This window comes from Tiliqua scincoides, chromosome 2 (assembly GCF_035046505.1).
Source record: "Tiliqua scincoides isolate rTilSci1 chromosome 2, rTilSci1.hap2, whole genome shotgun sequence".
NCBI classification, from domain to species: Eukaryota; Metazoa; Chordata; class Lepidosauria; order Squamata; family Scincidae; genus Tiliqua; species Tiliqua scincoides.
Genome location: NC_089822.1, coordinates 236,520,376 through 236,534,039, shown reverse-complemented (window position 1 = coordinate 236,534,039; position 13,664 = coordinate 236,520,376). Strand labels below are relative to the sequence as shown.

The window sequence follows — 13,664 nt, the reverse complement described above, 5'->3', positions numbered from 1 at the left end:
AAAAAAATTATATGTTCTGCTACAGCAGTGGTTCCCGACCTGTGGTCCAGGGACAACAGGTGGTCCATGAGACCCTGAGAAGTGGTCCGTAAGGTCCCAGGATTAAAAAAAGATATCAACTTCGATCACTTCCAGTGTCTTGCCAAGTGAGTGCTCTCCCATGGACCACTGAAGTTTCAGCTGTGGCTGTTGGTAGTCTGTTCTCCACTCTCTCTCTGGCGGTCCAGCACTTGCTGAAGTGCCAACTGTGGGAGGGTCCATTCTCCACCCTTTCCAGTAGTCTGTGGAGGAGCGCTCACTTGGCAAGATGCTTCCCCATGGATCACCAAAGAGGGCAGAGAATGGATCCCCCACAGTTGGCATTTTCAGTGTCTCACCGAGCACTCCCCCATGGCATGGACTACGAAATTGAATTGTATTTTTTGTGCAGTGGAGATGGTGGGGGTTGCATGTGATCCATGATAATTCCAATGGTTGAAAATCTCTGCTCCAGGGCCTCTAAAATGTTTGGGAATGTTGGAGGGGTAAGAGGAAGACAGCCCCAAGGAAACAAGCCAACTGAGTATGGCCCTGGAGGCCCTACATCAGCAGCTGCCCTTATATAAGTAAAGACACAAATCACAGGCAGGAACTCAAGACCCCTCCCCTTCTCAGCGCCCCGATGTTCACTATATTCCAAACTTCCTCTTTTAATTTTTATAGTCTGAAAAAAGGCAGAGATTCCTTCTCCTGCCCTCTAGCAACCAAAGCTTGAAAGTGTTGACTGGGACGGAAACTGTAGCAATGTTTTAAAATTCTATATTTTTCCACCCCAGGCAAGAGTACAGGAAACTATCAGTATATATAAATTCTAGTTTCAAACATAAATGACAAAGTCTAGCGCAAACTATGGGTCCAGGACCCACCAGTGTACCATGACCCAATTTTTGATGGGGTGTGAAACTGACAGGGCAGATTAGGCTATGTGCATCAAGGGTTAAACAAGCTGCTATGGGGGGGGCCCTGCTGCCCAATCACCATTATTGCCACAACCCTTGGCATTTATAAATCAGGTAGCAGCTTCTAGGGCCTTCTTTGGGAACTACTGGTTTAGAACCTCAGTCTGGAACACAGCTGAGAGGGGTCTACATCTGCCCCTCACCCCAGAAACTAGGGTAACCAGGTAGCAAGTTCTCTAGGCTCCCTCCTGAATGACTGCCAATTGATTCTATAAGAAAAACTAGAACTTGTGGACCTTGTTATGGTGAAGGCAAAATCTGCCTTTCATCTAGCCACTGTTAGGGTTTTTCAGATATGTTCCTATGTGCACACACTGCACCCTTTCACAGGTCCTTGGAATATGAAACAAAACTCAGAACAGTGCTATGCAGGCTTGGTCAGAAATGGTTGGGTGTTACCAAGGCACACAATAGGTTTGATTTCTTTCCAAGGCGTACTTTACATTCTCCAATATAAATGCATGGCTGCTATTCAACAGCCAATAAACAAAAATGAACAGCTACATATAAAGACTACATTCCAGGAAGCACAAAACCTGTCCAGTGCTCCAAACAATGGGGTGGACCAGACTAGAAACACACAACCCCCCCTCTGTGTGTGTGTGTGTGTGTGTGTGTACACATCCAAAATGTCTCTCCCGATCACATCCCACAACTACCACACATAGACCAGGCCTATCATAATCAATGGCATTTTGTTTTGCATCAATACTGTATTATCAAAAATAAGACAAAAAAGTTTGTGTGAGTTGGCAGTAATTGTCATTAAAGATGCACAGCCAGAACCATGTGTGGTTACTGAACATTGTTTATTTAGCTAAGTATGTGTATTATTTATTATTATTATTAACAGTATTTATATACCGCTTTTCAACTAAAAGTTCACAAAGCGGTTTACAGAGAAAAATCAAATAACTAATGGCTCCCTGTCCCAAAAGGGCTCACAATCTAAAAATGTGTACATGACATCTTAGCACAGTCTTCCCCATCTACCCTGGCACCATCCCTATCCCTTCCTCTATTGTCTTCCTGGGGTCAATTTTAGATTGTGGGTCTCATAGGACAAGAAGTTGGCTAAATGTTGGGCAGATTTATGCTCTTCAAGAGCATATTGAGTTAAAAAGTATTTCTGACTTAGAGCACAATTCTACCCAGGGACATAGGCCAATCTATCAGACTTGCGCTGACTTCGAGGTGTCGCAAATGTGCTATAAAACACGTTCACTCCACCTCAGGAGTCTGACAGGCCAGCGCGAGGACACGAGCTGGCCTCCTGATGCCAGATTCAGACCAGCAAAGCATGAGTGTGCGCTGGCCTAGCAAAGCCGGCACAGAGGGTTGGGGAGGGTGGAACAGATGTGTTTCGGGGCAGGGAGAAACAGACAGGATCCAGGAAGGTGAAACTAGCCTGGGCAACCTCGGTCATATCCTAACCCCCCTCCTGGCGATTTTGCTAGTGCAGATCTGAGTAGCCCCATAGAGGTGGCTGCCATGTTACACAGGGTAAGGGGACATAAATGCCCTTACTCCGAGTTGCCCAGCAGCCACCTCCTTCCCAGTGCTGCATACAGTGCAGACCAGTTGGCCTGCCTGTTCCGGCACAGCATAGGATTGGACTGCCCTTGTCTTCAAACAAGATGTTATGGCTATGTAGTATACCCCATAACTCTTCCATTAGAGGTAATTCATCCATTAGTCTTTTAACAGATATATCTTAACTAATTTTCTGCTTTTGTATTAATACATGTTTCAATTATGCTTTTGTCTTGTTTCAAAATAATCTTTGTGTTGAAACAAGATTAATAATAAAAGATTACCAATAAGCATTAAGAATCTAAAGAAGTAATTAACTTTAAAAAATTATACTGACGTAACGGTATGTTTGGTTTTCTTTTTCCTCTTGGACGATAGCTTGAAAGTGATCTTAACGGAAAGATATCCAAGAAATGTGATAAACTAATGAAATGATAACATAGTTGAAATAATGTTAGGATCCTCAAAATTGATCCAAGAAGTAGCAAAAATGAGATTTAAGTATGTATGGCTATATTTATGTATGTTCATTTCTGATAACTGCTCCTTCTCCTTTCCTTCTCCCTTTGCCTCCATCTCCTCTCTTTTCAACTTGAAATTGAGACTGTAAACTCACAATAGGTTTGTTTTGCTTATGTTACTTTGCAAAACCCATGCACGCTGAAGGCACGATAAATAAAATAAGAAATGAAAAGTATTCATACCTTTGGAGGTTTTCAGGTTGATAAAATAAATAATAAATAAGAATATATATCTTGGGAGGTTTTCAGGATAGTAAAATAACACTGAGATTTTTCCAAAGTAGCATTTATTTTTGTACTTCCCAGGCATAAACAGGATTGGAAGATTATATTGCTTCTTGACCATCACATTTGCCTTAAGGGAAGGTCCTTTGGCTACACACTGGAGTGGGACTCAAGAGAGTGAAGTTCTATTCCTAACCACAGACAAATTATCTAACACCCACAAGTCTTGGTTCTCCCACATTTAAGATGGGCACAAGTGTTTCCAACCTCACAGATGTTGTGAATTGCTCAAATATTGCATTGCCACTGAAATGCCGACAAATAAAAACGATTATTTTATTTCCCACGTAATTTATGTGTGACATATTTGCTCAGCAGGAGTCCTGGCAATATATGCATAAAAGACTTAGGTTTGGGGAAATACTGCCATGTAAACCATGCTTTTCCAATACATAAACAAAAAATAAATCCTTCCATTTGCTTACGAAATAATTTTTAAACAGTTTCAAAGCACAGAGGAATTGGATTAACTGCTATTAACTTGAGAGCTATGAGCTTAGAAGCACAAAGGTGTGAAAAAGGTATTATAGGTAAATAAAGCATTTTGGACCATATCTACACTCTAATACAGGGGTGCCCAAACCCCGGCCCTGGGGCCACATGCGGCCCTCAAGGCTTCTCAATGCAGCCCCCAGGGAGCCCCCAGTCTCCAATGAGCCTCTGGCCCTCTGGAGACTTGTTGAAGCCCGCAATGGCCCAACGCAACTGCTCTCAGCGTGAGGGCGACTGTTTGACCTCTCGCGTGAGCTGTGGGATGAGGGTTCCCTCCATTGCTTGCTGTTTCATGTCTGTGATGCAGCAGAGGCAGCAAAGGAAAGGCCAGCCTTGCTTTGTGCAAGGCCTTTTATAGGCCTTGAGCTATTGCAAGACCTTCATTCATTCATATAAGTTCATCTTTAATATATTCATTTATGTAAACTTATGCAAATTTATTCAAATTTTAAATGTAAATTAATTCTTTTCTTTCACGGCCCCCAACACAGTGTCAGAGAGATGATGTGGCCCTCCAGCCAAAAACTTTGGACACGCCTGCTCTAATACAATTCCACATTCAATCACAGAATCATAAAATTAGAAGGGACCTTGGAGATTGTCTAGTCCAGCTCCCTGCTAAATCCAGGCAACTACAGCATCCCTGACATGTGGGTATCCACCTTCCAGTTGCATCTGGGGGGGTCTTCTGTGGCCCTCCAGCTGCAGGCTCAGCATCCTCATTCAAATCTGTGGATGCCAAGCCCACAGATAAGGAGGACCCACTTTTATTACACAAATAAAATGCTACTCAATAAAGCAATTGCTTAAAAGCAGCAGCAAACAAAATACTAAAAGTCACAGCAATTTTTTTTTTAATCTGGTTGCAAAGAGATTAAAAAAAAAAACAACTTGAGGGAAAAGGATATACTTTTTCCAACATCAAAAAGATAGTGGTAAAAGGTTCCAGGCATGAATGTCTTAAGAGGGAATTCCACAGTTTTGGGCCATCACTGAAAAGACCTTCCTTCCACACACCATCATCCTCCACTCTGAAGCAGGAACATCTGGAGAATAGTCTCAGAAGATTATCTCAATTTTGGAATGAGGACAGAGACAGTCCAGAAGAAGAGAAAGACGGACAGAGAAAGAAGAAGCACTTCTTCTGAAACATAAAAACACTATACAGAATATCTTCTGGAAGGATGAATTCTATGTCATAAATAGGGTTTAACAACTGGTTGCCCACAAGCCCAATTAAGTACCTTACAGCCCAATTCAATGCTCACTGTCCAGTGGCAGTGTGCCTTCTGTAATGGCACTGACTGCCATAAAGCGGTCATAAAAGGCATTCCAACAACACACCACTCGGTGCACTGCCAACACCATCAGCAGAAGGCCTTCCTGCGTCTTCCCGTCCTCTCCAGCACTTCTCTCACCAGTTGCTGAGGAAAGGATGTCAGCAGGAGAGGTGGGAGGGGAGGCAGGAGGGTGGAACTGGGCAGGGAGGATGCAAAACAGGGTGGAAGAAAGCAGGAATGAGTGAGGGATGGAAGGATCGCATCCAAGAGGCAGCAGGATCAGTGGTGCCAGTGCCAATATCCTGTTCCCTTTCCCACTCCTGATCCTGTGGCACAGGTCCATGTGCCAGCTGTTTAGTTAATGCAAGTCTGGCCCCCTCTGCTCTGCAGAGGTTTACCCCCTGGCATGGGAGCAAATGAGATGTCCTGGATGGTTCCCGCCACCATAGGATGAAGGTGTCGCCAGTCTGGTGAACAGTTTGGTGTAATGGATAAGATTGGGCTTTAAGGTTGTAACCCCACATTTTCCTGGGAGGATGCAGACGAACTCAGTGGAACTTACTGCTGGACTGGGCTGCGCAAGATTGGGCTGTTAAGAGTTACCCATCCTGGTCTCTCTCAATTGCCAATTTTCTTTGCCCTTCTTCAGGAGCACCAAAGCTTAAATTACCAGAAAGTATACTCTTCTCTCAAGTTATTTACGCAAGGGGATGAGGATAGAAGGTTTGCATGCCTGTCTATCTCCTCCCTTCCAGCTCACAAGAACTAAAGATATAAGAGGCAGAGGAGCACATCATGCACCTGTCTGTCTTGCCCCGCTCCCAATTCAGAAGGGAGAAAGGAAGGGTGGTAGAGGGTTATAAGGAGCTGTCATCCTCTACTCTGTCTTGCCTTTTTTTTTTTTTTTTTTTTTTTTTTTGCCTTTCCAAACACATCTGGCTTAACCACTTCAACTGAGATGCAACTTTGCCATTATCATAGTATTTTCAGAACCAGGGTGCCCAAGAATTAGGTATTTCTGTAATGGGATTTCAGCCATAAATGCATTACTAACCTTCCATTCACATCTGTTAACAGGACAAAGAAGCACTTTTAAAAGTGGTTCTCCTTTTATACTGTACTTAGCTGGGCAACAGCAATTGTCCCTATTTTTCCCTGCAGAGTGTCTGATCTAGTGTGTGCTAGCGGCTCTTGCTGCTGTTCCTCATGCATAATTTTAGATTGTGATCCCTTTGGCCCACCTGAAGAATCAAGAGCATCCAACTTCCCACTCCTGGTGGAAACAGTCTCCATTTTGAAATGACTGTTTTCAGTAAGAATTTGCTACATTTGCTTGGTGAAAGTAGTATTTTAACATCTACTGCTGGTATATTCAGGATAATATTAATTCTATTTATACCTCCAGTTTTCCAACATAAAACCAACAAAGATATAAAATATTATTGATGCATGGGAGTATATATAACATTCAGATCCCCCAGCAGTTGATGACTTAAGTCCAGATTCCAAGCAACTCCCTCCAAAGGAGGGGGAAATAAGGAACTGCAGATGGAATCAGGAACAAGTTGACAGAAAAGGTAACAGAAGCACATACAATCCAGCACAGATTGGAAGAGTCTTTTTAGTCCTTAGCAAGCTCCAGGCTCTAGTGTCCAGAGGGTGAGGAGCAAAAGTAGCAATAGATGGCCGTAGGACAGTGGTTTCCAAACTATTTTTTGACTGAGGGTTTTCTTGATCTATTGGGCCATTGGCCACGGCTCCCCATTAGGGCTACAATACTACACATTGTATAGAGTGGCAGATTTTTCATCAGGATTCCGCAGCTCCCCAGGGCGCCACGGCACACAGTTTGGTAACCACTGCCTTAGGGGCCAGCTGCTGCAATCCTTCCATAGATTTGTGGACTCATTTGGCCCTTCCTCTTAACTAAGCAACAAAATTTGGATAAGTGTCTAATGATGGCGACCAAAATTTTTGAAATCAAATGCTGGTGAAACTATTATTTCTTAGAAAATAAAAGGGATTTGCAGACAGGTAGGGCCTATCCACAATGTAACCAGACTATTCCACAACATTTGCAAGCATAATATGAAAAATAAAGTATGTGAATACGCATGCATGCAAGTGTGTGTATATGCACATACAACACACACATACTATCTAAAGATACTATTTGGCAAGGGCAGTCCAGTCCTAACCTGTACTATATCCAGGAGGTGGCGGTGGCGCAACTCAGAGTAAGAGGATAGTTATCCCCTTACTTCATGTCGAATGCCAGTTACCCCTATGGGGCTGCTCGGATCTGTGGCAGCAAAATCGCTGGCATAAATCCAAGCAGCCTGGTGTAGCGCTGGGCTGGCCTGAAGGGGGGTTAGGATCCAGCCTAAGTTGCCCATGCCAGTCCTACCCCCTTCTCCCGCCTGATCTACCCACTGGCTCACCCTCCCCCACCATCCTCTGCCAAAAACGTCTCCTTTTTGCCCTCTTGCCACCCTCTCCAATTCCCCATGCCGGCCTCCCTAGGGCGGTGTGAACATACCCTTCATCAGTCCAGATCTGGGAGGCTGGTACGCATCCTCACACCAGTCTACCTGACTCACAAGGTGGTGCCAACACATTTTATGGCATTTTTGTTACACCCAGGAGAGAGTGCAAGTCCATTGAGCCAGTCTAAGTGCCAGTTAGGATTGCACTCTAAGAAAAGCACAACAGCCAAGCACTGAGAAGAATGACTAGTTAATTATTTGCCCACAATCATGCAAAATTTTAGCACTTTTGTATTTAATATTCTATATATAAAATTTCCAGTATCAAATATTGTAAACCACAGCGGAGCAAATGGACAGGCATGGAGTTAAATTTCCCTTGAAAGAACGACTCCCAGGTATATGCTGAAATGTATTTGCAAGAGCTATTCTCAAGTTTGCAATTATTGTTTCATCATTTGTCTTTCTTTCAGCTCTAAAACACTACCATGTGCTAACTTAACATTAGTAGAAGGAATATAACTATTGTATTGCTTCCTCACATCAGATCCTTAAAGACTTTGGCTATTAATGCAGCATACTAAGCCAATTTTTTAAAGCAACAAGTTCAACCCTTTCCCTTTTCTTCAGGGTGGGGTTTTTTGGGGGGGAGGGGGTGTAATCTCTTCTAGGCAACTGTTCCAGAAAGAAGCTTGTTCCTGATTCACTCTATACTTGCATGAAACCCTAAAAAAAGAACTTTAGTATAATACTATATCAGTGATAAAAGATTACATTTTAACCACAACCAACCATACAAAGCAGTAATGGGACTGTAAGGGAAGAGCTCTATGAAGAAAAATAGTATAGCATGGATTATTTTAGTTTGGACACTTAAAAAACATTTTAAAAATTCCTTTGAAAAGAAATACCACTTATGCCCCCAGGGCAGATCTGGTGTTAATAAATATAAAATAAAAATGCACTAAATACAAACACAGACAGTTATAACTTCTGGTCACATTCCGAGAATTACTCAATTCTTACTACTCTTAAGCCTTTCGAAATACAATCACTTTCCAAGAGTCCTTGATCACACCAGATTTCACGCAATACCTTTGGAATTCTTTTGATGAATCTCAGGTCAGAATCTCTGAAGTGTTGAAAGAAACGGGGAAAAAACACACTCTCACCTTTTAACTCTCTTCTGTAAAACACTACACAAGTAAGTGTGTGAGTGTGTGTGTGTGTGTGTGTGTGTGTGTGTGTGTGTGTGTGTACATCTTAACTAAAATATAGCATTTGCCTTCTCATGTTTCTGAATAATATGAAAGGGGAGCCACATATCTTTATTCAAATGAAATTTTGAATACTTTTTATAACCGTTCTCTTTTCCTACATCGTGCAGAAAACCCCACCCCATAACAACACAGCCTTGAAGCAATCTGTTTCGACGGACCATTTTACTTATTCTACAATTTCTTACCCAAATTACATAGGTATAATTATTTTGACACTGTAATGAAAAGAAAATGGGATTTGGGCACTGTGGGTTTATCTAATAACACTATTTCTTGCCAGACTTCACAGCCTTGACAGTCACAAAGAGCCCTGTCCATTCCAATAGGAAATATTTGATTTTACTGTAGAAACATTATTTATTTTCACCAAGTTGCTATTATCAGAAAGGATATGATAGCTGAATAATAAAAATGAAATCAAGAAATTCTGGTGTTTCAAGGCTTTATTTTTTCCCTGCTCTCACTTTTGACATTTTCTTCCCCTGGAGAGACAAGATAAAGTGCTGTCATAAATGGGTGACTTTTCTTGTCAAATGACAGATTTGATTCTCCATGGCAACCACAAATCAAGGTGCTAGTCTGAATTAAAGCTTCTCTTAAAAGGCGTCTTTATGTTTATAAAATGAATTTAAATTAAATGGGTATTAGGTACAGGGTTTTTTCCCCCCCCTAACCTCAATTTATTTATTGACTAAGGAGCTCTCTGCCGTATGCAGCATATTTGCATTTTAAGGAAAGGCAACATATTGTCCTGGCAGATGCACAAACAAAGCAAGTTACAAGGTCATGCTACATATACTAGTTTACAGTACTATGAATGGTATACAGATGGACAGCAAGCAGTTAAGAGGCACTTAAATACTGGAAAAAGCACAAAAATTACCTACAGGATAACAGATGAAGGAAATCTCTTCTCATCCTGTAACACTGCTTTCTTCCAGAGAGAGTTAATAAAGAGTCGTGTAATTGTCACAAACAGAATGCCAAAAGGAAAAAAAAAACATAATTAATCAGATGCCTCATTCTGTGCCCTTATGCAATCTTACTATAGATCACAAAACCTCGATTGTAGATAGACTTTACTCTGGTTTCTAATGCAGTACCAATTATTTAGTTTAAAGAGAAATCAAAATCAGGTTCCAGCTTTAAACAAACAAAAAATTGCTCCCTTTTATTGCAGTATTTAACAGATACATATGCATTTAAATAAAAATTAAAGACGACTAGATGAATGATGAATGATGAATGACAAGGCATAATGTTATCTATATTACTACCTATCTTGTTTTAGCTTTTTTGAACAAAACAACAGAAACAAATGGTACACGTTCTTATTTATGTGTGGTAAAATCTTAAAATATGCTTATTTCCAGAAACTATTCTTAAAAACAGGTGACTACAATTCATACTTGCGCACGCTCTCACATTACATGGGGGGGGCGGTGAAGGATACATATAAGGTTCCAAAATCTTGTCTGGAAGCTCATTGTAAGTACCACCAGAAGAACTTTTGTCTTGTACTGGCCAGCCATGTATAGAACAACACAGGGAAGCCCAGTGGATGAATAACATAATCCAAATCAACAGCAAAAAATTTTGTGTGTGTGTTTCTCTCCAGACATACTAGTGGTTACTACATTCAAGTCTCCCTGTTCACCATCCTTGTAAGCTCTGCCAAATTTGACTTTAAGCTTTCTGAAGTAAAAGGAGGTTTATCCAGTATTAACAGAAGATCTTCTCACATTTTTTTTTGAAGTTATTACATATCCTTTTATCCAAAATTGCAGTTTTAAGCAGCAGGAGAAGCTTTGCTCCAGCATGGTGAAGAGAAAGGGATACAGTTACTGCTAAGGGTGTGTTAAATTCAAAACTGGAGTATTGTTTGGTGGACGAAAAGATCTTGCTATCCACAAATGTTGGAATGGGGAAAAGGCCCAAGCCTCCACTATATACCTCTGATACACTGTTCTCTAGTTATCATATGAAAAAGGCTGTGAAAAGATCACTTTCTCCTCACTTTTTGAATTCTTTTTTAGAACAACTGACATTGCTGAAACTGATCCATTTAACACTGGGCTGATATAATGCCTCTATCTTTCTGACCCCCCTCCCCTCCCCTCAAAAATGCTCATGGATGAATATGTACAAAAATTGTCAAGGTGAAATCAAAAGCCTGAAGAATTAGACTGTTCTTTTGTGAAGGAAATATCATGTGTTGGCCTTGATTTGCGTGTGAACTCTGGTAAAGATGTGTCCTGTAGTTAAAGAAGATGTTGGCATGTAGCAAGCACTTAATCCCTGCTGGGTTCCAAAGGACCAAATATTTGTTGCAGAATTTGCAAGCAGTGATAAATGTTCTGGATAGAGACCATGATATAACACTATGTGCTTAGGGAACAGTGCAAGGAATAAACACTTTTTATATGAGATGCTGGTCCACATGGACAAAATGACTTTTCAAATATTCAGATCTTATTTAAATTGACCTCTACTGATGTCACAGTATTAAACTGAGCACCTTTTGGAAATCATATTCATGTTTCATGCTAATAGAAAGAATAATCTTGGAAATAACAGAGCAGGGCTACAATAGTTCAACCTTTCAAACTTATAAATGAAGAGCTCAAAGAAAAAAATCTGCTTGGTCAACTGTAGCATGCAAGCAGGCCAATTTATAACACAACACACCAGTAGATATATTCAGCAGAATCCAATGGCAAAGCTTTCCTTGGTTGTACCACTTCAGGATGCAGATAGGGGAATGCATGTTCAAATGCACCTCCTACAAACAAACTATTCAAAGAATATCTCCCCCTTCACATAGAAAACTTCCAGGTAAAGGAGTCTATGGGCCAATCTGGATGTTATATGAGATATCTTTGTTTTCAAAAAGCAGCTGTAGCAAGCCCAAGGTGCAGGGTGGAGGTTTTCCCTTGGCCTCCATGTCCATTTCCATGTCAATTTGCCCCTCCCTGAAACCACAATTAGGCACAGAGAGGAAAACCATGTCCATTTGTTGTTGTTGTGTTTTTTTAAATAATGTGGGCAAATAGCAGCTTCAGAGGCCCAATTTTCATTGGTAAAGCAGTGTAAAAGGAATTACCCTCCTTTCCTATGCCATGATCATGATCTGACCCTGCAGCTGGTATCTGGAAAGAAAAAAAAACCTTAAAGAGAGGAGATGCATTCAAACAACTTTAAAATGTGTAGCTTGGCTCTAAACCAAAAAACCTTACAGAACTGTAATGGTGGTGTGCTTCAATTCACTACCACATTCAGGTAGGGTTCATTAGTCAACAACGCTGTACAGCATGCCCTGCCACACCAAAGGAGTTTGATTAAGCAAGCATCTAGTTCTACTATTGTAAAAGAGCTCAGACTAATGAGCTGGTGTAGATTCCTTATTTTCTCTCCTTGTAAGAACTAAGCTCTTTTCCTACAATTACATTACAGCTCCCTAGATACTTAGCAGGCTTTGTAATGCAGGAGCATCATCACCATCTTTGGCTGATAGCTGTTGACTGAAATACTACATTTTAAGAACTGAAATGAAGAAAAAAAAATTGAAGTTAAGTCCTCTCAAAACCATTATATAAACCTTTGTTACATAAAATCAGGAGACACTTTGCTAATGTAGCACGGTAAACGTAAAATGTTCATTAAAATAAGTCAAGTTCATAAAAGAAATGTGAATTTTATTAGCTAGGCGACTGAATTTCTTAGGGTTTTATTGTGCAAAAGAGAGAGCAGAGACTGATGAAGACAAAGAAGAGAAGAAATAAATACCTATTTCGCTCATGCTGTAATCTGATTACAATGTTTAGATGTATCCATCACAGCAACTATATAAATTGCAACTCAAGAATTGCTTGAGAAAATAAAAAACGGTTAACTTCAAACAACACCTTCACTCTGACTCCTGAAAATCCCTTGTACTTCTGGATGCACACCTCTTCCCATACTGCAGGGCTGACATGTTTCCAATCCCAACTCTTACACCTTTTTGTAAAAACACTACATACACAAAAGATTCTTTCCAAATTCTAAGAGTTTTAAAAGTCAGGCATAAATCAGCAAAGGGGGTTCACAGTGGTTGCTGAACATATGAGATGCCTTTTATTTGTGAAAAAAATTGGATACAAGTCATCAGTTTGTTTTATACTGTTAGGGCTTTTTCCATAAGGTTTTAGAATCCATGGTTCAAAGAAACAGTGGACCAGATAGACTGACTGCTAGAAGAGGAGTATGAAGACTTTAAAAATACTGTTAATACTGTTAATAATAATTAAAAAAACCTCAGGTAATTGCATTAACTGATCTCATTGGAGGTCAGGAAAATGCTATCCACACTTTAAATAAATAGGAATGTGAGTGCTCTCTGAATTTTAAATAACCAGAGACTAACAATAAACCCTAAACATGCTTACATAGGATAGTCTGACAGTCCAATCATATGGGCTGTCCTTAAAACAGCGGAATGGGGTTCTGCTGTTGTAAATGTCTTTAGGACGGCTTGTTGTGAGCACCATTTTGAAGTCACTGATGAAAATGGCATGTGGTCAAGTGGTGGCAGCCACCTCGGAACTCTCAGCACCAGTGAGTTGGCATGCAGGGCAGACAGGGGGTGGGACAAGAAATGGTCCCTATCCCCATCCCATCTCCCATTGGGAGCATGGGGTCTTACCCCAAGATAAGGAAACAAAAGTTCCCTAGCCTTGAGGAGCCCACTGTGACTGCTCCCCTCAACCGCAGGAAGCAGTGCTTGCCCCATTGTTGTGGCTGTATTGGC

At 41.0% G+C, this 13,664-nt stretch overlaps 1 protein-coding gene across 9 annotated transcripts in view; it reads right to left on the bottom strand.

The window, feature by feature from the left end:
• Nucleotides 1-13,664, bottom strand: part of FOXP1 (forkhead box P1) — a 642,114-nt gene that overhangs the window by 489,629 nt on the left and 138,821 nt on the right. Inside the window, exon 2 of one of the 9 annotated variants that reach the window (XM_066617524.1) lies at nucleotides 9,763-9,809. The exons of the other annotated variants lie outside the window; for them this stretch is intronic. The gene's annotated coding sequence lies outside the window, so the exon portion shown is untranslated. The remainder of the gene's footprint in view (nucleotides 1-9,762; nucleotides 9,810-13,664) is intronic. 9 annotated transcript variants of the gene reach the window in all.